General features: G+C 36.4%; 1 long non-coding RNA gene across 2 annotated transcripts; it reads right to left on the bottom strand.

Annotated features, from left to right (window-relative positions):
- Positions 1-2,738: 2,738 nt before the first annotated feature.
- LOC108707093 lies at positions 2,739-23,391 on the bottom strand. 2 transcript variants are annotated; one of them, XR_005965060.1, is made up of 8 exons: positions 22,983-23,390; positions 22,040-22,084; positions 13,363-13,460; positions 12,278-12,320; positions 12,057-12,150; positions 11,346-11,436; positions 7,977-8,047; positions 2,739-4,911 (listed from the first exon to the last, which is right to left on the bottom strand). It is a non-coding gene; the product is annotated as an uncharacterized LOC108707093 (long non-coding RNA). The 2 variants fall into 2 exon arrangements; XR_001934214.2 differs by having other exon boundaries at positions 11,346-12,150; positions 22,983-23,391.
- Positions 23,392-23,692: the final 301 nt, after the last annotated feature.

Here is a 23,692-nt window from a genome sequence, read left to right as displayed (position 1 = left end):
ATTTAACTAAAACTATCTGCATTATTAATTAATCCATTATAATAAGGACAGCCTACAATATTTTTAATTTCTGGAATATGCACATTGTTCATTCCCGAAGCTCCTTTTTAAATTTTAATTATGTTTATTCTTCTCATACATATACCTCTTGGAGGGTGAGTCTAAATTGTTGCTATGTTAAAATTGATCTATGTGGGCTATTAAAAGAGTTACAAAGACAAGGGTGAACTCATGGAAAAGTTTTTCCAGTGTTTATTATGATCTCTATTTTTATATGCACCTAAAAGATACTTCTCAGGCTTTTGGATCCTATTGTCAGGCATAAAAATTGCATTGGTCCATTTTATACTCCCTAAATTTAAAAGCTTTAAAGTGCACAAAGTACATTGGAAATGGTTTCTATACAGTGTCGGACTGGGACACCAGGGGCCCACCCAAAAACCTTAGACCAGGGGCCCACCAAAAAACCTTAGACCAGGGGCCACTCTCAGTACTATTATTCTTCCTCTCCTCACTCAACCTCTGTTCTCCTAGTCGCTTTACTTTTCATACTATAATCTATTATTACATCTATTTAGCCTCTTCGTTCTCAAATAAATAAGGAATGACCATGAAATAGGCCAAATGTTTAGCAGCATGAGGGTCCACTGACACCTGGGCCCACCGGGAGTTTTCCTGGTATCCCTATGGGCCAGTTCGACACTATTTCTATAAAAAAAGCACATACCAGAAAATACAGTTATAAATATATTAGAAATATTGGGGAGGGGGGCTATGCACAGTACATAAAATGCATTAGTGGTCTGAATATCTTGGCAACTTTGAGAAATATATGCTTGATACTTAGCCTCAAGACAACTGGAAACCTCTAAAAAGTAATTTTGGCCAGCAGCATTATGGCAACCCAACATTTGGCCTAGCCTACAGATGGGCCGATCCCAAGTCCATTTGTCATTGTGAACAGCATTGGCACATTCCAATATTCATTAGTATGTTTAGAAGAGTTAGTGCATAAATTAGTACTTATTAGTAAATAAGTGTTAGTAAATCAGCATTGCAGACTCCACATCTTTTCCTCTGAGTTTTCACACTTCATTGTACCACACCAACAAAACAGAAAGAAAAGAAACAAATAACAAGCAGTCCAGGTTAGTTGTTTCGCTGATTAAACGTTAGTAGCAAGAAGAGAGTTAAGCAGAGTCAGGAATCAGAAGTTTGCTTTTTCTCTGCATGGTTAGTAGAAAGTGGGGTTAGTAGAGCATGCTTAAGTTCCTGGTTAGTTGGTTAGTTCAATTGTAAGTGGTGTTAGTTAAATTTAATCAAAGCTGTAGACTCAGTGGTTGTATTTACTGTGTGTCTTCAGTGGTTAGTATGTTAATATACATGCATTTTACCAATAATACGACGCGGATGCACACATAAATTGATTACTTAACACAAGTATATGAGCAGTTAAGCAGACATTTGCCCTAGGATATCTATAACAAATCTCTTTTGATAAGGGATTCTTAGTTGTCCTCTGTTATGTTATACATTTGACTGAACAGATAACCAAATAACCCACCAGTTTCTCCTAACAAGAAACTTCTTTTAGGAGGGGTGGCACTGTTCCCTCTAAGCTGTATGCTTGTGCTCGAACATACAAATTTTGAGGCCAGCGCACAAAATAACTTGTGGTGGGCACTAAGAATTGTTTGTGCATTTTTCGCACACCAATTTTTTGAAAGTGCCCACATGATTCTAAACAGTGTGCACTAAAGAAACTTTTTGCACACACAGCCAAGAAGAAATTAGAGGGAACATTGGGGGAGGGGTAAAGGGGTAATACACTTGGTCCCAGTATCCTTGATTCTTACTAAACTCCCATGGCAAGGTTTTAGTAGAAATATTAGGGTAAAATGGCTTAAGATGTCAAAGTTGTACCAGCAGATAGAACCCCTGCTCTGGATTTATGGCTCCTATTAATTCAGTGTCATAGATCAACAGAAAGTTAATACTATAGCTTATTTTGTAAGAATCAGATAATATAATAATGGAAACAGTTCCAGAGAAGGCAATGAAAATATTTCACATGCTATTAAGGCTCTACCAAATTACAGCAAGCGTAACATTTTGCCAGATACTTCTAAAGGGCTTGCTGCCGAAGCAAAAGATTGCAGACATAATTAATATAATATATAGCTTTACTGAAATAAAAGAAAGATGAATTTAAATCTTTAAGAGCTATGCTATTCGTATGTCAGCTACTGAAGAGACTGTGTAGCATGTCAAGTGGAAATTATGTTTAAAAATAGGATGAACAATCCTAATCCTGCTGATGATTATAATTTTTGCAGATTGAATAATGACATTCTCTGAATAAATAAGGAGTTTAGAGTGCAGACGTGCACAACCCTGAAGTAACTGCAACTCCTATTTAAATGTGACCTCTGATTCTCTTTTGTGCAGCAGCAGCACTGCAAGACTGACATAGTAGAGATCGAAAAACAAATGAGTTTAAAAGTACAAACTACTGTAGTTCATCTGTAAAACAAGCACATTTTTTAATCTAACCCAATAGTTACACTCACAGCATGAGCAGTACTAATTTCCTATACCCTTTATGAAACGGAAGATAATTACCGGCGTTTGGCAAAATAAAACAAGTCACAGTTGCTGGCTATAAAAAATGTGAAACAAATAAATAGTGCTTTTGTGATCTGTTTTCCTAGAGTCTGAATGAGTCTTTAACAGTTTCACTCTCCTGGGCTTAATGCTCTAATTTCCTTCCAGTGCATGCATTTATTGTGTCTCGCTGTTAAAGCTTTCCACAAATGTTCCAAAGGTAATTGCAAGACATGCAAGTGGAACACAAACATAAGGCATTGAGTCAGCTCTAAAGTGGTCAAGCTGCAGGTTGGATCAAAATGGCCTTTTACCAAAGTAATGTGAGATTGATTCATTAAATAGAGTGGGCTAGTTATTTGTATGTGTAATTGCTATTTAAAGCAGTATCTGTCTTCAATATGCAATTCCCTGCACATTGCCCTGCGTCACTTCTGACTTCATGTACCATTGGAATAATTGAACAGCAGTAAACTCTCCTCCAACCAAGACTCCAGTTCCCATGGTACCTTGCATATTTCTGTGATTAACATGCCTGTAAAAGAGAACTGGAATATTCCAACATTTTGTTCCAAGTGATACGTATAGTGATGTCATACCCCACTGTCATGGCTAGTCCATGCCCCAATTCAAGCCTTTCTTGGAGGGGGGTCATTAAACCAAAATCAACAGGAGGTAGCTAGATTAGTAGGAGGGATCTAGGAGGTGATATGGAGATTTACAGAGAATGTTAAAGGAGAAATAATAGAAACTGTTAATAAGCCTTTTTAAATGTTAAAAATTATAAATGACCTTGTTTAAAATAAATATGCATTATGTCATCAAAATAGCTGTGGTATCTTTCTTGAAGCAAATTATTGGGTGGTGTCGTTGAGTAAAAGAGTAAACGAAGACCAGGAAAATAAATAAATAAACAAGAGCATATAGCATTGTAAAATCAATTTGCTTAATTGTCTCAAACATAAAAGTAGTGTGAAAAGCCTATTTCAGATTCAAATGTGCTTTCTAACTTTTGGCTGCTAATTATCCGCACAAAGTAAATTGCCTTTTGCTAGATAATCTGCTCAAACACAACATCTGCAGATCATTTTGAGCCTAACAGCAGATCAAAATAGCTGAACCTTGTCGCATACCACATTATTGTGCTCCATGATGCTTTTTCCTTTTAACTGTACTGTATTCTAAAGACTGATAATTAACATCAAGTCATTATTTGAGGATTGCAAATAGGTAGGGCAGTAATTGTAGTATAAAATATGTTTTGGCTTGTATAGATACTGCAAACCTCTGTTAGCCTTGAATACCGTTCCAATCATGTGGAGTTGTTTTTATCTTTTGGTAATGTTTTCTTAACATCTCTTGCTTCACCCAACTCTTTTTAAATGTTTTTTATGTTATAAAAATGTTAATGGGTATTTTTGAACTGAAAAGTGATGCTTACTGTTATATAACAAATACGCAATTAACACAACATCCCCAAAAGTTCATTATCTATTATCATATAGGTACATAAATTAGGGTTCACTCTGGTCTGTCCTAACATGCTAACTCTTCATGTTCTCTCCAGATGCAAGATTCACATATTCAACATCTTAAAGCAAAAAAATACCAAAGCTTTTATATATATACCATACAGTATATGTATATGCCACTTTTGTATTACAAAGCTTTAGACAAGTGATACATATTACTTGACTGCAGAATCATATTTGATAACAAAGTAAATCATTGGAATTCCGTGGCTATATACATATCGAACCCCTAAGCAAACAAAGAGATTGGTGTTGAATTTACATAGATATACCATATAAACTTCCAAAGCAAATATGTTATCTCCATCATTTAACCCATGATCACCAAATTATAATTTTATAAGATGAACTCTTACCTACTGCATGGTTCACATTTGTCCAGATATGTTTTTCTATAGCAAAACACAACATAAACAGCAACCAGAGAAACCACAACAGTTTCTGTATGACAATGCATCTGGCAGAATTATGATACCTATGTCTGATTCTATGGTTGTGTTTGTTTTACTAGTTTGGCATGTTTGCTATATATTTCCTAATGCAGATCTTGACTGGATTCTTACAATCTCTTATTTTCACTTGTGTGTTGACCTGAAATAGATATTAGTAGTCTGAAAGCACATTCAAAAGCATGTAGCTGTATAGGTTTTAAAATAAAATACATCTCTTGAGAGCAAATTGTGGGGAGGCAGTCGAGACACAAAGTAACAGAATCTGACAGCTTTGCATGTAGATATTCATTGATTTGAGATGGTAGTCCAGGGAAACCTCTTCCCTGAAAAGAATTTAAATAAATACACCATCAAAAGCTATTCAGTTGTGCATGCAGTATCATGTACAAGTAATTTAATGCTGCTTTCTCCTAATTGCATTTCACCCTAACTCTCTTTTCGAATTCAAGTTGATTGGCAAAGTAGGTGGCAGATCATCATCATAAATTATACACACTTGGGTCCTCAAGACTTAAAGGATGATATTGATTAATGCTTGTTGACATTCACACAGACGTGAGAATAATTGGTTCAGCAGATTATTGTACATTCGGTTCATTCTCTTGACACAATGAAGGTGCGACTTATGCCTGAAAGTTTAAATTTAGCTTTTCCTCTTGATGAAATGACACCTCCAAAATGATCATAATATATGCCCTGTGGTGTAATTTAAAACTGACAAGCATGTGATCATTAGCTGACTTTAGCTGCAATATTTAAGATGGCAATTTTCCCTTCTACTTGTGTCCCATGTGGTGTAAATATCTTCATTTTTAATTTGTCATATTAGATTTTCTGTGGTATAATCTTTAATATTAGTTTTTAGCATATGTAATAGGGCTGCATTCCCTTTATTTAAATGTCATCCTTACTTTCATCAAATCAAAGGATTTGTGAATTCTCTTTACATCATAAAAAAAATATATCATAATATAACATAATATAATAACATGATTTGTTTTTTACCCCCATTAACAAGATAAAGTCTGATCCTCTTGCTTGTGGAAAGGCCTAGAGGCCACTCTGTGTACCAACCAGAGTGGGAGCCAATGGGAAATAAACAAGCATGGCTATACATGGTGCAATGAGTTGTCTATTGCAAGCAGACATATATCGTTTTTTTCCCATTGGTACCTCATCCAATCAGACAATATAGCCACCTGTTTTCCAGCTAGCAAGAGGACCAGAACATTATCCTGTTGATGCCACTGTGAAAAGGAGCTATTTAAATTTTTAGAATTATAAAGAAAAATGAAAGTATATTACAACATGCTTAATTCTGAATTATGCTAACAAAAGCATGAAAGAAATGTGGCCACTTGATTTCCTCATCCACCCTTCATAGCTGGATTTTTAAGTTTCCATAGTTACTGTATTATAGTGTATTATTGATTAGAGAGTGATGCATCTGCTGCAAGATGAGAAACATTATATTTGCTAAAATGTATAGGGCCATCTTTAACATTTAGTAACACTCATCTGTAGGGACCCATAGGGTTAACGTGTCCCTATGGCTTTAATTCCCTACACTTCCTGATCTCCCTAGTTGCTGGGCAGATGCTCATGTAGCTAGATGTCATTTGCATAGTTGTATTATTGGCCAGGAGGCGCTGTGACCACATCCTGTCACACTTTGGGATAGTGAGTGAGAAGGGGTGGATCTTCCTCTTTGGATGCTGGATGCTGATCCAGCCGGGGCTTGGTACAGCAAGGCCCAGAAAAGCCATGTGCACTAGAGGGACCAGTAACTCTAGAGAGATAAGTTGGGGAGCAGGGACCCCATGAATGAGGCTAATGAGTGGCAGGAATATAATGTTATAGACTCTCTAGGAGAGTAAGGCAGAGAGGTAAGAGAGAAAGAGCAGCTTTGTGCTCCATCAAGGAGGTGTAGAAGGGAGTAGCTTCCCAGGCTGTAAGATTTGTCTACAGTGAAGGGACCACAGTGGATATGGTGTCAGGCTTTAGGTTCTCTTCCTTGACCTGGAGGTATGCTGTACTGCCTTATCTACAGCATCAGGGAATGCGCCTGCCTCTACCTCTGAAGCTCTGTGTAAGCTATGTTTGTGCCTACATATAATTTGCAAATGCCTCTGTAGTGATGTAAGTACCCTGCGAAGGCCCTAGCCTGAGGTTTTAGAGTCATGACCCATGCTCTAGTGCACTAGCTGGTGATTAAAGGAGAAGGAAACTCCCTAGGCGCAAAAATCTGCTTTTTTTTTGGCGCATGCACAGTAGGAGCATTTAGCGGTACGGATCTACTGCGCCGAAAGTCACAAAGGCTTTGTGACTTTCGGTGCATGCGCAGTAGATCCATATCGGTAAATGCTCCTACTGCACATGCGCCAAAAAACGCCGGTCAAAAGCAGGAAGAAGACCGCTCGGAAGAAGATGGCGCCTGTGAACTCCGTGGACAGGACCTGCGTAGAGGGGTGAGTAACAAGTTAGGGGCATTTGCCTGGGGTAACAGGTAGACCACGGGGGAGGAGGGAGGGGGGGCAACACAGGGGAGGGATTTTTGTGCCTAGGGGGTTTCCTTCTCCTTTAAGCCCGTTGGTCTGTATAGCCCAAAATGATGTTACAGATCCTTGGAGTAAGTTGTTAAGTTTCATCTCATAAAAGGGTTAAGTAGCTAAAACTGCATCAATATGCTTAAAAGGGGCAAGTAATAGGAATCAACTTGCAACTTCAATGCCAGCTGGAGCAAAGCATGAACTATTCTTTATACTTTTGCACAGGTGGTGCAGTAGTCACAACTGCTGCCTTGCAGTGCTGAAATTTAATTCCAGCCAAGGTACTACCTGCAATTAGTTTGTATGGTGTCCCAAATAAACAAAGTTTATTAAAGTTTTCTACTTCTCTAGTAACCCAAAGCAACCAATCAGCAAGCAGCATTTACTAGACAGTTATTTGAAAACACATATCTGGCTGCTGCAGGTCGCTAGATATGGCTACATTTAAGACCTTTTATTACATCAAACCTTCAGCTTAGGCTGGAACTGTTGTGATTGATGTGCAATCTATAGAAAGTTCTGAAGAATATGTAGGCACCGCATAAAGATAAAATAATAATAAAGATGTTTTTTAAAAAAAAAGGTCCATTCTTGTTAATATAAAATGAATAATAGATGCCTTATTTGATCATCTGGAACCTGGATATTTGATTAATATAGAATAACTTGTATTCTTCTACAATGATCTTTGGAGAAGCAGGCTATACTCTATTAGCATATTTGCTCCTCTATCGTTTTTATTTTATTCTAAAGTCTTATGAGTATATTTTTCCACTGCAGTAAAATAAGAGGCATTGAAAAACATAATACAAAAACAGAAAACATATATTTTCTCATACCAGAGAACAGTTGTGACAGCTGGAAGATGACAGGTTTGCAAAGTCTGGAAACAGAACTAAATCTTTTATCTCTGTAAAAAAGAGAGCAAGAGGTTTATATGAGATATCTATTTTATCTTTGTTTATTATATTTTGTTATTTGACACATTCAAACTGAAGGTGCAGTTGGGTGGATATTTATTTTAAGAACATGGAAGCATTAAGAATGAGTGCTTGGAAAAGTGGTTCATATGTATGGTAAATAAACTGTTCCTGTTAACAATAGATAATGAAATAGCAAAGTCCATACATATTAACTGCCTAAGAAAGACTTTCTCTGAAGGGCTCAAGGTGAGAAAACAAGCAAAACATTGTGAGCTGTGTGATTATATTACTCCTATATTTGACACATGGGATTTTATTTTGCATTTGGCTGTGGCAAAAAAAAATCTTGCCATCGTTGGTGCTGAGTATTGCTATAGGGAAAACACTTATACCACATAATCACATGGAAATAACTACAAATGCATTTCCACATAAAATCACCATTTGAGCATTTTACCTACAGCAATTCTCCGCACCTACAGTACTATGGCAAAGAGACGTGGAGGCCTATTTAGTGAAGGTCGGAATTTAATGGTTTTTGAGATTTTCGAAACCATGATTAAACTCTATTTCTCTAAAACCACGAATGCCATAAAAGTTCTTAAAATATGCAGATATGAAAAGTATGAATGGAAAAAAGCTGAATGATGCCGAAAAAAATACAAAAAAACTAAAAAAAAATCTATTTCTCTAAAAAAATCTATTTCTCTAAAACCACGAATGCCATAAAAGTTCTTAAAATACACAGATATGAAAAGTATGAATGGAAAAAAGCTGAATGATGCCGAAAAAAATACAAAAAAACTAAAAAAAATGTTTTTCAGATAATTACTAGCAAAAAAATCTTAAAACCTCTGAATTGATTTAAAAAATCTAATAGGATCAGTGCAGCTCCCATCTGACTTCTATAGGACCACAACAGCTTTTGCTTGGTGCAGTTTTGTATGAGAGGTTTTTGTGTTTTTTACACTTCATAAATATACATTTTTAAGAGTTAAAATAACACATTTTTTATAGAAAAAATAAAATTTGTAAACAAAATAGAAATTAGAATTTTAATAAATTGACCCCTTAGTGTATTTGCTCTCTATTTGGCCTGTTTGTTGATTAGGATAGTCATGTAAGGTCTACAGAGCCAAAAATGGATACAGCCTTTTTATCTCTTCACATTCTGCACTTGCACATCATGAAAAACACCAATGACAGCATCATCGAGAGAGGAAGCACTAGAATTCATGTCAGCCTACTTCTGGTAGGTTTCTCTTTTAATTATATCTGAATGTGTATTGGAAAAAAAATAGCACATCTGCTAGAACTAGTTATGTGTGAATCCAAAGGTGTTAAAGATCCTGTTATGTTTGAATCTAAAGGTTTGAAAGATCCTCCCAGTGGAATTATTTGTATGGATTACCTATTTAAGATCAAGGTTTCATTTCCATTAAGATGTACAGTTTTATTCGCCAAGACTTATTCACCATACACTACACCAGTGATCCCAACCAGTAGCTCGTGAGCAACATGTTGCTCTTCTACCCCATGGATGTTGCTCCCAATGGCCTCAAAACAGGTGCTTATTTTTGAATTCCTGGCTTGGAGGCAAGTTTTAATTGCATAAAAACCAAGTGTACTGCAAAACAGAGTATCAAAGTAGGCTGACAATCCACATAGGGGCTACCAAATGGCCAATCACAGCCCTTATTTGGCACCCCAAGAACAGTTTACATGCTAGTGTTGCTCCCCAACTCCTTTTACTTCTGAATGTTGCTCACGGGTTCAAAAGGTTGGGGATCCCTGCACTACACAATATGATAAAGAATATATCATATATCATCATATCGCGTCTAGACTACTGTAACTCTCTTTTAATTGGCCTCCCCCTCCAGAGACTGTCACCTCTCCAGTCCATAATGAACACTGCTGCGAGGCTCATACACCTCAGCAACCGCTCATCCTCTGCCTCGCCATTCTGTCAATCCCTGCACTGGCTTCCGTTACCTTTCAGAATCAAATTCAAATTAATGACACTGACTTTCAAAGCACTTCACAACTCTGCTCCACCCTACATCTCTGAACTCATCTCTATATACTCACCCACTCGCTTACTTCGCTCCTCTACTGACCTGCTACTCAACTCTTCTCTCATTACCTCCTCACATGCTCGCATTCAAGACTTTGGAAGGGCTGCACCCCTCCTCTGGAACGCTCTCCCACGATCTGTCCGACTTTCTCCCAACCTTTCTGCTTTCAAAAAATCTCTGAAAACGCACTTCTTTCGAGAAGCCTACCCTCACTCTGCTTAACTACCAAACGCAACACCACATACAACACCACATTTCTCACCCACTTACTTCGATCTTGCCCACTCCCACACCTTGTGTATTACTCCCTTCCCTTTAGACTGTATGCCTATGCATAGGGCCTTCCTCACCTCTTTGTACCTGTATTGATTGTGATGTTTGTTACTCCATATATTCTATGTATGTAATTCATGTGATGTAGTTGTATAATCACAGTTACTTTACAGTGCTACGCAATATGTTGGCGCTATATAAATACATGTTAATAATAATAATAATAATATTAAGCACACTAGGGTAAAATTAATACTTGTGAAAATATTGCTGGAAATAGGTTTTGCATTTAATTTAGCCCACACCAAAATAATTTGTACTCCAGGGTGTAAATTATATTTATTGTCAATACAACTGCAGATTTTAGTACAGGAATGGGACCTATTATCCAAAATGCTTGGGACCTGGGTTTTTCCGAATTACAGATCTTTCCGTAATTTAAGTCTTCATACCTTAACTCTACTATACTGTAAGATCATGTAAACATTAAATAAACACAATAGGCTGGTTTTCCTTCCAATACAAGGTACAGTTATATTTTTGCAGAGAAAAAGAAATTGTTTTTAGAAATATGGATTATTTTGATAAAATAGAGTTTATGGGAGATGGTCTATCCATAATTGGGAGCTTTCTGGATAATAGGTTTCCAGATAACTGATCCCATACCTGTACAAACCAAGGATATCTTTCACTATGGAATCAGGCTAACTGGACAAATATATAGGAAACCATTCTAGATATAAAATATATCAATCACTAAGGGGTAACTGTGGCTTGTAATGCATCTTTTGATGCTCTTGTGCAAATTAATAATGCTCTAGGTACATATTTGATATTTATTGTTTTGTTAAATTCAAAACTACACTAGCACATTAAAGAAGGAATTTTCACATCGGCTGCTTTTGGAATCACATGATAATCAAAAAGTGCTCACCTTGCAGCTAGTGATTCCCAAGAACATAATCTTTTCTGGTGTAGTTATAACAATGTGAGTTGTATACCTGATTCAGGTCACATAATAGAAGCTGGAAGAGAAAACACACAAAGCAACCAACGCAGCAAAAAACGAAATGCATGCAGCTGCTTCTAGTTGAAGCTAGTGTCCTGAAATGGTTTCAGTATGATGTTCTGCTCGCTAGGCAGATAATCCCATATGTGGGACTATGAAATGTTTATAAATATATACATATCGTTTGGTAATTATAAAGTGCACATTATAAAGAAAGTAATGTTGTTCCTTATTGGTGTAATGGTATTAGGTTTATCATTTGATCTGGACACTCTGTTTTTAATATAGTTGCATTTTGAGTTATTTTTTCTTTCAAAAATAATTTAACTAAAGAAGCCTCTAATATAAAGGCTAATTAATTTCTGCATTGTTTTTATTGTGGTAATTCTAGGGCTTAGTCTCTATTATCTTTTCTCATCACTAACCTTTAAGGATGTCTGCATATCCAGCAGTTCTATTACATATTTATCATCTTAAGAGATCCCAGATAAGCTGTGAAGATACTGGTAGAACTGCTCATAACATGAGGCTCACTATGATCAAAGTTGCCCTTGGGAACCGACAGAGCGACATGTATATGTCGGAGCAAGAAAGAAATGGCTGCACTACATAATAAAATGTTGGATGCACACCTACTGTCTTCTCTGGAGGTCTTGTATGGAGAAGTGCCAGGACTTTCTTGCGCCTCCGTATATGCAATCTTACCAGCACTTGGAGTTCATTGTGAATGCTTTTGCAGTAAAAGAAATAATTTGCTTTATATTTATCTACATAGAGGTCCCACAAACAAAACTGAAAATGAATACCTGAAACCTATGAGATGCCAAAGTGTAAATATAAAAATTCTTAAAACTTACCATCTTGCTGGAGGCCTCATTAGCTTCATCTTAAATATACTTCCTGTTAAATAAATATAAGAAATACTTTCAATACTTTCAGTATCATAGTTCTCTATTTTAATTCCATATTTTAAACATACCTTCTGAACTCTCCACTGAATAAAAATATTTTTTTTCTACAATGGGCAAGCAACTCCATTTTCATTGTTACAACATATCTGCCAAATCTTTTATTAGCTTACAAGAAAGCAGTTTAAAATTTGTGTACATCATTTAAGGCATGGCTCAGGTTTTCCCTATAACGGTCTTAATCAATATTAATATTAGTCATGGTAAGTAACTTAGTGGAGAAAACAATATGGGTTTAGTCCTTCTCGCAGCAAATATGGTACAGGTATAGAGTAGTGATGGGCGAATTTGCGCCGTTTCGCTGCGCCAAAAAATCTCGTTTTTGACGCCGGCGCCCGTTTTTTTTACGCCGGCGCCCGTTTTTGACGCCGGCGCCCGTTTTTTTTTGACGCCGGCGTCCGTTTTTCGAAAAAAAAATTTTGACGCCGGCGAATTTTTTCCGCGAATTTTTGCGGGAGTTTCGCGAATTTATTCGCTGGCGGCGAATCGCGCAAATTCGCCGCGAATTCGCGCCTGGCGAATAAATTCGCCCATCACTAGTATAGAGCTATGACTTATTAAATAAAGGCACAAAATGGGCAAATGTCATTATTGCATATGGGTAGTGATGGGCGAATTTATTCTGCAGGTGCGAATATGCGGCGAATTTGCACGATTCGTGAAACGCCCGCAAAAATGGGCGCTGGCATCAAAAACGGGCGCCGGCATAAAAAAAAAATGGGCACAGGCATCAAAAACGGGCACCGGCGTCAAAAACGAGACGTTTCGCGAATTTTTCGCCATTTCGCAAATTTTCTGCGAAACGGCGCAAATTCGCCCATCACTACATATGGGATTAATATACTAAAACAAAAGTTTATTAAAAAAAGTAAAAATATTCTCAATTCTCATTTTTGCTTCTCTTACAAAACACACAAACATCCAGCCGGACATAAATACATTTACCATGTCACATTACATTTGGTGCGACCCACCTCATGTTCATCCATTGTAGAAGAGTGTTGGCATGATGTTATTTAAAAGCGCAGTGAAATAAAGTTCATCATGGTTCATCATATCCATTTCAAACAATCTACAAAGATGGATCTGGTTAAAATGGCCTACTTTTTTCTACTATTAATTCTAATGGAGAAAATGGTGTGTCAGATGCTTCATCTTAGCCTATTTCATATTAATATGCAACATACAGTGAAAAGGTCCATATTCAATTCAGAGAGCAAAATACAAACTATGGGTCCAAAGCTGAAGTTTTAAATGAGGGATAACTAACCATATTGAGTTATTGGCAAGTTATTTAGAAAGAACTGGCAAGTCATTTAGAGGGAATTGATTGGAAACTGAGTAAGAAGATTAATGGTGTTATGTTTTCTGAAAAGAGAGCATACAGATATACATTTTTGAGAATGTAAAACCAAAGGCTCTAAATACACTCCCTCCCATCAACTGGAACTCTGAACGGTGTGCTTTTGTAGTAGTGCATTACCCTTTTGAGCCACTAGAGACTTTAGGGACTAATGTTTCTTTGACAAACTTTCATGTAACAACTAAATTCAATGGAACCATGGTGTTTGGAGGTCTATGACTACCCTAATGGGTTTAAATGCCAGGGAATACCCTACCACTCAGTTGAAAAGCCATTTGGATAAGTGGTGAAACATTTTCAACAAAACTCAGAAAATCCAGTTGCTTTAACTTATTCAGATTATAGCATGGACTTGATGAATGAACATTTTTATAAACGGATCAAAAGCAAAGTTTAGAATTGTTGCTCTAGTTTTAGGAGATCCCTTATCCGGAAATCTGTTATCCAGAAAGATCCGAATTATAGAAAGGCTTCATTATACTCAAATAATCCAACTTTTTAAAAATGATTTCCTTTTTCTCTGTTATAATAAAACAATACCTTGTACTTGATCCAAACTAAGATATAATTAATCCTTATTGGAAGCAAAGCCAGCCTATTGGGTTTATTTCATGTTTACATGATTGTCTAGTAGACTTAGGGGCAGATTTACCAAAGGTCGAGGTGAAGTTTCGAAGTGAAAAACTTCGAATTTCAAGCTATTTTTTGAGTACTTCGGCTAGGGAATAGTCATACTTGGATTTGAAAAAACTTTGAAATTCGAAGGTCGAATTTTTTTGAAGTACTGTCTCTTTAAAACTTCGACTTCGACCATTCGCCACCTAAAAGCTGCCGAAGTGCTGTTTTAGCCTATGGGGGAACTCCTACAACCTGTATGGAGGCAATTGGGGGAGTTTGGGAGATCGAAGGTCGAAGTTAAAAAAACTTCGAACCGAAGTACGATCCAAGTACGATCGTACGATTCGAAGATTCGAAGTACGATGGTATGATTCGAAGTAGGCCGAATTCGGGCCACTTTGACCCAAAAAAACTTCGACCTCCATTCGATTGGTCTTTTTGAATTCGAAGTTCAAAGTTTTTTAAATTTGACCTTTTATAAATATGCCCCTTAAGGTATGAAGATCCATATTACAGAAAGATCCAATATTTGGGAAACCCCAATCCCGAGCATTCTGTATAATAGGTCCCATACCCATATATAATGTCTGTTTCATTGTACATAAAGTTCACTACTTAACCATCATCAGCTTACTTTTATGAGATTTGTAACTGCAATATGCAATGTGTACAGTTCAGGACAATCATATTACTGTTTACACGCAAAGCATTTCAAATGACATATAAAGTAGCTATTGTAGCAAGGCTTCCAGTGTTATCACAGAATGGTAGCTGAGTACATTTGAAACACTGTGCCATTCATTTACTATGTACTAGTGCAGAAAGCAACCTTCAGGCATTTGCTTCATAACAGAACCTGCATTAGATTAATCCAAGCTATTTATTTATTGGTCACTCTGTATTTCTGCATTGTGACAAATTTGCACTCATGTTGGTAAATGAGGTACTTCGACCTTTTATATTGTGATGATCAAGCAAAGGAAATCAAAATTGCATGGCTGAATATAAGTAAAGCCTTTCTGTGCTGAATGCTGCAAAAACATCATTACTGATTTATACTAGGGATGCACCAAATCCACTATTTTGGATTCGGCCGAACCCCCGAATCCTTTGCGAAAAATTCGGCTGAATACTGAACCGAATCCGAATCATAATTTGCATATGCAAATTAAGGGTGGGAAGGGGACATTTTTTTTGCTTCCTTGTTTTGTGATAAAAAGTCACACGATTTCCCTCCCCTCCCCTAATTTGCATATGCAAATTCAGATTTGGTTCCGCCTGGCAGAAGGATTCACCACATCTGAATTCGGCTTAAAAAGCCCTTTCCCTGGCTGAATCCTGAACCGAATTCCTTGATTCGATGCATCCCTAATTTATACTTATCTGCCTGAAGCATATATACATTTTTTACAAAAGTTTCAAAATATTGAAAATATTGTTTTAAGTACTAACTAGTCAGAAAAAAATGGTGACCTGATTAATGGTGGGCATACAGGGGACAGTCTCAAACAGTATCAGACTGACAGCCCAAATGATTGGAAAAGTGACCTCAGTTACTTCATTTCCTTATCTGCCAATATACCAAGAGCTAGCCTGCATGGTGGATTGACAGATACATTTTCAAATATAATGATATCCATAGTATGTAGATATTGTCAGGGATAATCAGGCTAGCATATACTGTATATACCAGACATTGTTTTTGCTTCATATGGTTTAATCAGAACGTGTACAACCATCATAAAGGAAAACGATACCCCCAAACAATGTAGGTCTCTATAAAAATATATTGCATAAAACAGCTTATAAGTAAAACCCTGCTTCATTTAAATAAATTTTTATAATAAGTTTTTTTAGCATTATGTGCCATAGGGTAATCCTAAATAAAAAAAATGCCCCGCCCCCTGGGATCCTATGACTCCACACAAACAAACCATACATGTTAGGTCACATGAGCCAATTAATGGACAAAGTTCTGCCTTTTGCTTCCACTATTTCTCCTGTTACAGTTAGTGTTGTAGTATTTCTGGTCAGGTGATCTCTGAGGCAGCACACAGACCAAAATGGTGGTTCAAGGCAAGAGATGTAAAAGGACAATATTTACTTAAATATATATACCAATTTGATAAGATTCTTTAATTTGGGGTATAGTTTTCCTTTAAGGGATATGCCGTTTGGGGCATTCTTTGCCTGCACCTGTTTCCTTTTGGCTAAGAAAATATTTGTACGCAAAATGTTGGCGCTATATAAATACATGTTAATAATAATAATAATAATACACATTATTTCTACAGAAACACCAAATTCATAATTTACAATATTTCCATTACCACTGATTTGCTGAGCTTTAGTGGAACCTGTATAGTACCATTCACTTTCATCCACATTTCTTGCTCCAGCACAAGTAAAGCACAAGTCACTTTTGCATCTGGCAAATATTAAACACTATTTGTGACTGGCTGGAGAGCCAAGTCTACTTATTTCCTGGAGTTTTGCAGAAACATATTATTGCACCAATAACTGACACTGCCTAAGATAAATGCATCAAAACAAATGTCAGAATCATTATCTAGAGCTGGAACTTTTAGAATCTATGTTTCCCACTATGCTTTGCCATTAAGTATTTCAGAAGCTTAACAGGGATGTTGGTTAAACCTGTAATGTGATATAAATTTAGATTCAATACAAAAGTATAATAAAGGCTTTAGTGCAACCTAGGAGAAAGATATTGAGTGCACTTTGCATTCTGTCCTCCTTCCAGCAAGCCTGACTAAATGCCACATACTGTAATTGAACAGCACCAGATTCAGTTTGATTAAAACTTGCTCTATTCACAAAGAATGGTATATAAAAGTGAAATGCATCCTTGTTTGTGAATAAAGGTTTTATTTGAGCAGATGCTATTCAGTGGCTTCAAAGCAATGAACCCGCTATGTGCTACATATATATATATATATATATATATATATATATATATATATATATATATATATATATATATATATATATATATATATATATATATATATATATATATATATATATCATAGGCAATAAATTGTCCTTAGTGATGCTATCCATCATATTCAAAGCTTGTCATGTCACTTGAATAACATGACTTACTGAAACCTGTATATTATATAGAGGAAAATGTAACCTCTTTTTTAAATTAAAAGAATATTAGAAGTCTCCAAAGAGTTCCATAACCAAATATAAGCCCAATGCCCAAGGCTGAGGTGGCTTCTAATGTCCTCATATTTTACAACAGGGGTAAATTATACATCATTTTCTGTGGCACAAGTGACACTGACATAAACTAGTGAGTCCCGTGACACAAATATCATCACTCAGATGACATCATCCTTTCTAAGGATTTATTTTACAGGATATTTGTAATGCCTCTGTATTCAAAGAAGTTATCTTAAAAATGGACTGTTCACACACATGGATTTTGAATGAACACAAATATAAAATGCTTTTGGAAGCAAAAGTTGGAAGAGAGCATATACGATTACGTTTTTTTTGCTGAAAAGATTAATAATGGCAGTGTATACAAAGAAAATAATTCAGGTAGATGAAAAACATAGAGAATTAACCTACAGATCCTCTCTGTGTGTTTTCAAAAACCAATTTTACAAAATAGTGAACAATTTGTTAGTGTTTATTTGTCAATGTGCCTCTCTGCTCATCATCAGTTCTTTACTCTATTTTCATTGTATCTACCCTCTTTGCCTCTTCTATCAATTATCTGTTGTTTTTAGCATGTAATCTGTATGTTAAATGGACACTCTATTGCAGTTATACAGGACTGCAGATTATATTGGAGATTTTTGAATATGTGTGTTAACAATAACATTTAAATATATCATATCCTCTCTCTTCAGAATTCCCTCCATAGGTTTTGACGCCATAGAATTGTTGCCTGTACTGACGTGGTCACAGACACAAATGGTATTAGGGCATGAGAACTAACTATCTATCTGAATATCTTCAAGTCACAGCTTAAGAGAACCCAAACAGGGAATTCGTCAAGCAAAGCGAAGTTACACTAGCGATGCCTAATTTGCATACGACGCCAAGTTAAAGTACAATGGATGTATATGTAGCAGCAAATACATTACACTACACAAGCCTGGGAAAGCTTCACAAAATAAAATAGAGTTGTTATTTTGCCCTATACATGTGCCCACTGTATAGTTTAGGTGCCATATGTTAGGAAATGTAGGGGGGAAGGAGGGAATTTATGATCTTTTTCAGCCTATCACCCTTAAAATAGTAAAAGACGCCAGCGTTTTTTGGGACTTAGAAAAAATTTCAACATTTTTAGAAGCAAGTCCTATCTACTCTATTCACTTCGCCTGGTCTGAGGTGGCGAAGGCAAGTCTGGCGCAAGAGGTAACGTTCAGTAAAAATCCGTACGTTAGTGAATTAGCGTTGTTACGTCACTTTGCCAGAGCGCAACTTCGCCTGGCGTAAGGGTGCGAAGTAGAGCTAGAGTATGTCTTCTTCTCTAGCGAATTTATGCCAGGGACCGTTAGTAAATCGGCGAAGTGGCAAAATGACATCACACTGGTGAATATTCGCTAGCGTTAGCCACTTCGCCCTTTAGTAAATTTGCCCCTATGACTTGAAAGTGGAGAATTTTTGGACTGAAATCACCAGTGCTGGTACTATCAGGCATTTATTATTTACATTTATGGGAGGTGACATGGGGCATGTCTCTTGGCTAGATGAAGTGTGCATTTTTTCGGGGAAACGGCAAAAAATTTGTGAAACGCATTGAAGTCAATGGGCGCCAAAATAATTCTGATGCTCATCAATTTTGACACGAGCGACAATTTTTATTCACACCACTATTTGGTCCAAATGCATTAAAGTCAATGGGCATCGGAATAATTTTGATGCGCGTCAATTTTTTGATGTGGTGAATTTTTCACCTGCGAATGGTCGTCGAAGTTTTGCAAATTAATTTGCTTACCCCGAAATGCGAAAATGCGCTGCGAATTTGTGTCTGGCGAATTTATTCGCCCATTACTAATTATCATTTTTGAAGCCCAATATAAGTGGCACTACAAAAGTAGCTTTATTTGAATTAGGATGCACCAGTGAAATATCTATTACATCTTGTATTCATCTGAACCGAATACATTTAAAAACCAGCACATAAGTATAAATAGCATATTCCTTTTAATTTTTACTTATAAATTCAGATTTCTTTTTATTATACCAAGCCAATGCTGTTATTTGAAGCCATTTCTGTATTCTTATATTAACATTATTAAAGAGTTCTACCATATTAGAAACCAATTAAAACCCATGCTGACCTTAAAAGGAATACAATATAATTAACAAACACAGCTGGAGCAGTCATTTCTATCTGAGAGTGACAGTAGAATTTGGTGTTGGAGGGAGGATGAAAATAAATCAAAACTGATTTGTAGCTTTTTGTAACTACATAACTTCTAGCCAAGAAGAAAACCATTCACTAGTATAGTGATGCAAATGCTTGAGATGTTTTTTCTAAGATGTTGATGCAGTGAAATACAATTTTGCATAGTACCGGTTTTATGCAGCTGTCAAATATCCAGAGCAGATAGCTCTGCAAATCTTCTACTCCCAGGAGATTGTAGGACCATTAGATTCACATTTGTGCCAAATCAAAATGGAATAGGTGAATACACGAAACAAAATGGCTATGAAATAAAAATATTGCAACATAAAACGTTAACCCCTTTCTGCCACAGCTGCTCACAAGAAGTTATGTTCCAATAAGGGGTTACATACAAAGAAAGCATGTACTATACAGTGCACTGGTCACCATCTGTTCTTCAGTGTAGTTTGCAGAGAATTAAAGCCTGCTTTTAACTGCCCATCAATCATGAGTTATACAGGTCACTGTGTATAGTAACATTTCATTATGGGTAATTACAAATCACTTATAAGATCTGCAAAGTCAGAAGTGCCTTATTTTTTATGAGTGAAAAGTGAAAGGTCATCAATAATTCAACGAGTAAAATGTAAAATACAACTGAGAAAGTTGTTCAATTGTTTTCTATCTTCACAGCCTTAGAAATACAATCACAAATACATTCAATGCAAGATCATAGATTGATGGCTAGATAAAGGTCTCCATAAATAACGAATACAGGCATGTACTCATGATTAGATCATCACTTGATTATCAGACCTCTATAAGTATTAAGTACAGGCATAGGATTTGTTATCCAGAAACCCATTGTCTTAAAAGCTCTGAAATATGGCAATGCCATTTGCCATAGTGTCTTATTTAAACAATTGTTTGTTTTTCTCTGTACAGTTATGGGATCTGTTATATATAATGCATAGGAACTGGGGTTATCTGAATAGGGGTTTTCCATTATATGGATCACTACACTATGTCTACTAAAAATCATTTAAAAATAAAGGGGCCCATTTACTTAGTTCGAGTGAAGGAATAGAGGAAAAAAAGTTAGAATTTCGAATGGTCGAATATGGCTACTTCGACCATCGAATGAGCTACTTCGACCTTCGACTTCGAATCGAACGATTCGAACTAAAAATCGTTCGACTATTCGACCATTCGATAGTCGAAGTACTGTCTCTTTAAAAAATCCTTCGACCCCTAGTTCGCCACCTAAAACCTACCGAGGTTCCCAAAGGTCCCCAAAGGCTTCCTAACAATTTCCTGATCGAAGGAATATCCTTCGATCGATGGATTAAAATCCTTCGAATCGTTCGATTCGAAGGATTTAATCGTTCGATCGAACAACTATTCCTTCGATCGTTCGATCGTAGGAATAGCGCAAAATCCTTTGACTTTGATATTCGAAGTCGAAGGATTTCACTTCGCCGGTCGAATATCGAGGGTTGATTATCCCTCGATATTCGACCCTAGGTAAATGTGCCCCTAAATAAACACAATTCATTAATTCCAATATGGATTCATGCAGCTTAGTTATCATCAAGTACAAAGTACTGTTTTATTATTACAAAGAAAAGGGGGATCCTTTCTAAAAATTGTAGTTATGGCTTAAAATGGACTCTACAGGAGAAGGCCTTCCCATGACTCAAATCATTCAGGATTTTTGGTTTCTAGATAAGAGATCCCATACTTGTACTAATAAAACAGCACCTTTTACCTGATGTTGACTTAATGTAAGCTGGCATAAATCCATACAAATGGCCATAAGGTATGGTGTGCCATATTGCGGAAATACGCTTTATCAGTAAAACTCCAGGTCCCCATCATTCCAGATAAAATATACTATACCTGCACCTGTAAATATTGCTTAAAAATGATATATATAAGGGTATGCAAGACAATGCTAGATTCTACATTTATACAGGTGTATTTATACCTATCATATTTCTGAAATGCAACATTATCTTTGTAAAATAATTTCCAAATGATAAATCATTGCTCCTCATCCAGTGTAATACAATCTCATTAAATTTGGTGTGCTGCACAGTGTATTGCTCTCAGCTATTGCCTTTATCCCTGCTTGTAAGAGAAAATGGTGGTGTATGGTTACACACAACAAAAAATACTTACAGATAATGAGTTTCTCTGCATTAACCGCTTGGCTGCTGGATGCAGCTAGCATTTCTTGTATCAATGGTCTTTTATTAGAAAAAGCAGATAATCTTTAAAATAAAAATGGCATATTTACCTGCCCATTTGTGCTTAATAAAACTGGAAGACGCCAGGGCAAATTCTGTAAGGTGGAAAAATATCTATAAATTAAATGGGTTATTTCTGGCAACATAAACATTTTTTTTACCTAATAAAATATACATAACTCTATGGTGTGTGTCTCTATGAACATCTATTCTATTCTTTTGCTTCTTAAATAACAAAGCAATTACTCACAGTGTATTCTGGTGAGTAGAGCAATATCGTAACATAGAGATGTGTATTACATTATGACTGGCTGCACAGAAAGATGATGATGGTGGTGAGAGATTAAATGCACGAATGGACATTAAAATAAAGATATAGATAACATTTATTATATATAGATATAGATAACATTTTTTTTTTTTTCTTCTCTCTATATATATAAAGAAAAATTCAAAGGATCTATGTACTCAGCATGTAGTGCCAATCCAGATGTATCTGATAATGTTTAACCTTATTTTGCAAAAGGATCTTAATGAGATGGGAAATCGTTTGATGGCACAAAAAGGATGTAATATGTATTAGCATCAATAACAGCAGTAGAATTGTGCATTGTAAGGCTATTCCCCCATAAAGACATTTTATAAGGCACACTTATACCGGGAGCATGTACTCCCGACGTAAAGTCATCATATCATACAAATAGTATTGTTGGGTGCAAGGAACAGGGTGAATTATATTTTAAGGACCACTGATGTATTTGACTGCTTCCTGTTATTTAGGGTTAAAATAAAATAGGCAGGTGGGGAGTGACTTAACCAAAGTGTATGTAACAAACTCACAATCCAGAACAAATGTCTACCCCTCATAAAACACTAATAAAACATATCATATACTGTAGATCTGCTGTCTCTACATACAACATATATGCTACATAGGGGATGATATTAGAAATCAAATGAATCATTTTTAAGCTGAGATGACTGAAAGCTTACCTGATTTTTTGGCAAGTGTTCCCACATTAGAGGAGGAGGCAGCATCCAAGTGTGTGTTCACTGGACAAATACCCAGCTCCTTCCTTTGTGCAGAAGCTTCGCTCTCAAGGAAAAAAAAAATAGATGAGAGATTTTGTCTGTCAATCTCCTCCCACTTTTCAGTAAACGAATCTCCATATAAGCACTGCCCATACTGAAAGAACAACGGATGGGGGGGGGGTGAAAGAAATCTGCTGCAGATACTATTAAATTTTAATGCTAGAATATATCCAAGTCACCTTCGCAAGAGGCAATCTATAAAATCGTTTGTACTTAGCAAAAGAGTAGCTTGCCTATTTTACTCAGGCGTGAGCTAGCTTCAGCTCTGCAGCGGTGGCGTGTGCCGAACAGAATGCTCTGCTTCCCAGAGATGTACTGCAGGTCATTGCCTGACAATCCAGAGTAATTAGTGTCTACGTGAATAAAGGGGGACCACTGAAAGGCTTTGAATAATCAACCCATCTGTACTTTGTTGAATGGGCTGTGTCGAAAAACCAGCTGCTTGCTTATTCAACAAAGGATGTGTGTCTATTATTCACCTTCTGCTGGAGCCTACAGTTAACTGCCATCTGTGCTTCCATAGCAACATGGCTTGTACATGGTACAAAGAGTAGGGATGTGGTTTTCTTTAAAATGATTTTTCTTTAATTAAAACTATTTTTTCTAACCCA

Source organism: Xenopus laevis, chromosome 1S (assembly GCF_017654675.1).
Source record: "Xenopus laevis strain J_2021 chromosome 1S, Xenopus_laevis_v10.1, whole genome shotgun sequence".
In the NCBI taxonomy this organism is placed as follows: Eukaryota; Metazoa; Chordata; class Amphibia; order Anura; family Pipidae; genus Xenopus; species Xenopus laevis.
The sequence above is the reverse complement of the archived record's forward strand: the minus strand, read 5'-3'. Positions and strand labels throughout refer to the sequence as shown.